Here is a 3634-nt window from a genome sequence, read left to right as displayed (position 1 = left end):
GAAATTCACATGTATGGTTATTGACGTAATTGACGTTCAAATCAACATGACGAGCGAGTTGAACAACATCTGAAAGAAGGACTTCTGTGACTTTTGCAGATGGTTGTATGTACGTTCTGTTCGTTGTACTCAGGTGGGGGAAGGCTCTGTAGAATAGCTGTAGCATTAAAACAATTTCCATCACGTTTCTCTTTAGCTTTAGTTAATGCAGTCTGAAAAGATTTTGGACTGATAGGGTAGAAGTAGATGTAGACGTCTATCGCACTTCGCCCAAGAACAAACAGAAAGGATATCAAAAAGAAATTAAAACTTACGATGAATCCAAATAGAGTGAAGTATACAGTTCAGTCATATTAATGTGACCGCCAGTCAGAAGCCTGAATAACCGTAGTTAGCGGCGCGGTGAGCTGCGAGACGTGGAGGAAGAGAAAAAAATGGTTCCTGCTGCTTTCAAATGGCTCTGAGCACTATGGGACTAAACTGCTGTGGTCATCAGTCCCTAGAACCTAGAACTATTTAAACCTAACTAACCTAAGGACAACACACACATCCATGCCCGAGGGAGGATTCGTACCTGCGACCGTAGCGGTCGCGCGGTTCCAGACTGTAGCGCCTAGAACCGCTCGGCCACTCCGGCCGGCAAAAAATGGTTCAATGGTTCAAATGACTCCGAGCACTATGGGACTTAACGTCTGAGGTCATCAGTCCCCTAGGACTTAGAACTACTTAAACCTAACTAACCTAAGGACGGCACACACATCCATGCACGAGGCAGGATTTGAACCTGCGACCGTAGCGGCCCCGCGGTTCTGGACTGAAGCGCCTAGAACCGCTCGGCCACGGTGGCCTGCTGCAGGAAGAGAGTCATTGAGACTCTGGAAAGTACCGAAAGAGATGTGGAGCCATGTCGACTCCATGCGGTGGCCAACTGGACTAGGATTCTCGTTTGAGGATCAACGACGCCAACAGCCCAATCAAACGGTCCCACAGATTCTCGATTGGGTTTAAATTCGGCGAGTTTGGTGGCCAGCGGAGTAAACCAAACTCATCCTGCTGCTTTCCGAACCACGCACGTACACTGTGAGCTGTGTACCACGCTGCATTGTCCTGCCGGTAGACGCCATCGTGCCGAGGGAAAGCAAACTGCATGTAGAGGTGGACATAGTCCCCTAGGATAGATTCATACACGTGCTGATCCGTTGGGCTGTCCAGAGCGACGAGATCACGCAGGGAATGCCCTCCGGCCTGGACCCATCCGACGGTAGTTGCTGGGTGTATCGTTTGAAAAAGCTTCCTGTCGACAATCAGTGGACGTCCACTTGCAGTATTGGGGTGCAAATTCCAGCCTTCGTCGCCGATGAACGGCAGTCAGCATGGGTGCATGAACCAGGCGCCTACTGCAGGGGCCCATACGTAGCAACGTTTGGAAGAGACACCGTTGGTAGCCCCTTAGTTCATCTGGGGATCAGTTGCTCAACAGCTGCACGTCTACCCGCCGGTACGCATCTGCGCAGCTGTCGTTCACTCCTGCCATCTATATACTTACATGGATATGGTGTCTGTTCTTCGGACATGTCCGAAAGAGGAGACACCATTGATGACCTGCAGCCGTCTAGAACGAAATTAGAATCATGTATTAATACCATCAGCTCCTGACGGGCGTTGATATACAGGGTGTTACAAAAAGGTACGGCCAAACTTTCAGGAAACATTCCTCACACACAAAGAAAGAAAATATGTTATGTGGACATGTGTCCGGAAACGCTTACTTTCCATGTTAGAGCTCATTTTATTACTTCTCTTCAAATCACATTAATCGTGGAATGGAAACACACAGCAACAGAACGTACCAGCGTGACTTCAAACACTTTTTTACAGGAAATGTTCAAAATGTCCTCCGTTAGCGAGGATACATGCATCCACCCTCCGTCGCATGGAATCCCTGATGCGCTGATGCAGCCCTGGAGAATGGCGTATTGTATCACAGCCGTCCACAATGCGAACACGAAGAGTACATTTGGTACCGGGGTTGCATAGACAAGAGCTTTCAAATGCCCCATGAATGAAAGTCAAGAGAGTTGAGGTCAGGAGAGCGTGGAGGCCATGGAATTGGTCTGCCTCTACCAATCCATCGGTCACCGAATCTGTTGTTGAGAAGCGTACGAACACTTCGACTGAAATGTGCAGGAGCTCCATCGTGCATGAACCACATGTTGTGTCGTACTTGTAAAAGCACATGTTCTAGCAGCACAGGTTGAGTATCCCGTATGAAATCATGATAACGTGCTCCATTGAGCGTAGGCGGAAGAACATGGAAAATGAGCTCTAACATGGAAATTAAGCGTTTCCGGACACATGTCCACATAACATCTTTTCTTTATTTGTGTGTGAGGAATGTTTCCTGAAAGTTTGACCGTACCTTTTTGTAACAACCTGTATATCAACGGGGACAGGTGAAAATGTGTGCCCCGACCGGGACTCGAACCCGGGATCTCCTGCTTACATGGCAGATGCTCTATCCATCTGTGCCACCGGCGGTCGCCGGCATGGTAGCTCGGCGTGTTCGGTCAGAGGGTTTAGCTACCCTCGTAATAAAAAAAAAAAAAAAAATTAAAAAATTAAAAAAAAAACTGAGCGAACGGATAAACGAACAACCTGTACGGTGTCATCGGACGTCCGCCACGAACAAAGTCAACGAATAATATAGAAAAAAAAGGCCACAGAGGATAGTGCGACTGCGGGGACTATCTCGCGCACGCCTCCCGCGAGACCCACATTCTCACCGTATATGTCCACACACTACATTCATAGTGTCCCTACCCAACAATCCGCAGCTCGTGGTCGTGTGGTAGCGTTCTCGCTTCCCGTGCCCGGGTTCCCGGGTTCGATTCCCGGCAGGGTTAGGGATTTTCTCTGCCTCGTGATAACTGGGTGTTGTGTGATGTCCTTATGTTAGTTAGGTTTAAGTAGTTCTATGTTCTAGGGGACTGATGACCATAGATGTTAAGTCCCATAGTGCTCAGAGCCATTTGAACCATTTTTAGCCTACCCAACACACTTATTACTCGTGGAAGACAAGTATATAGTTCTGGCAATACCGGCCTTGACCTTCTTCTTCTGTGCGGATGCACACATATTACCCAAACCCTTCCGGTACTCGGTTAGAATGAATGTCTTCCACGAGTAATGAGTGTATTGAGTAACGACACTACGAATTTACTGTGTCGACATATAAGGTGAGAATGTGGGTCTCGCGGGAGTCGTGCGCGAGATAGTCCCTGCAGTCGCACTATCCTATGTGCCCTCGGTGGCTCAGATGGATAGAGCGTCTGCCATGTAAGCAGGAGATCCCGGGTTCGAGTTCCGGTCGGGGCACACATTTTCACCTCTCCGCGTTGATATATATCAACGCCCGTCAGCAGCTGAAGCATTAATATATAATTCTAATTCTAGTAATCTATGGCGCTTGGTGCACCACAGTTGCTACGGACTCGGTTTCGGGTAGCGCCATTTAGCTATGCACGGTGTACTTCAAACTCGGCGGAACACGCACAGTTTACAAACTTAGGCGTTTCGGAATAGGTTCCACCCTTGGCTCGAAAGCCATAGATCATGCCCTTTTGGACGTCAGATA

At 48.5% G+C, this 3634-nt stretch overlaps 1 non-coding gene across 1 annotated transcript; it reads left to right on the top strand.

Moving 5' to 3' along the window:
* Positions 1-3300: 3300 nt before the first annotated feature.
* Trnat-ugu lies at positions 3301-3375 on the top strand. Its single transcript has one exon. It is a non-coding gene; the product is annotated as a tRNA-Thr (tRNA).
* Positions 3376-3634: the final 259 nt, after the last annotated feature.

This window comes from Schistocerca piceifrons, chromosome 5, assembly GCF_021461385.2.
Source record: "Schistocerca piceifrons isolate TAMUIC-IGC-003096 chromosome 5, iqSchPice1.1, whole genome shotgun sequence".
Classification (NCBI taxonomy): Eukaryota; Metazoa; Arthropoda; class Insecta; order Orthoptera; family Acrididae; genus Schistocerca; species Schistocerca piceifrons.
Note: the sequence above shows the minus strand (reverse complement) of the source record. Positions and strands in the feature narration are given on the sequence as shown.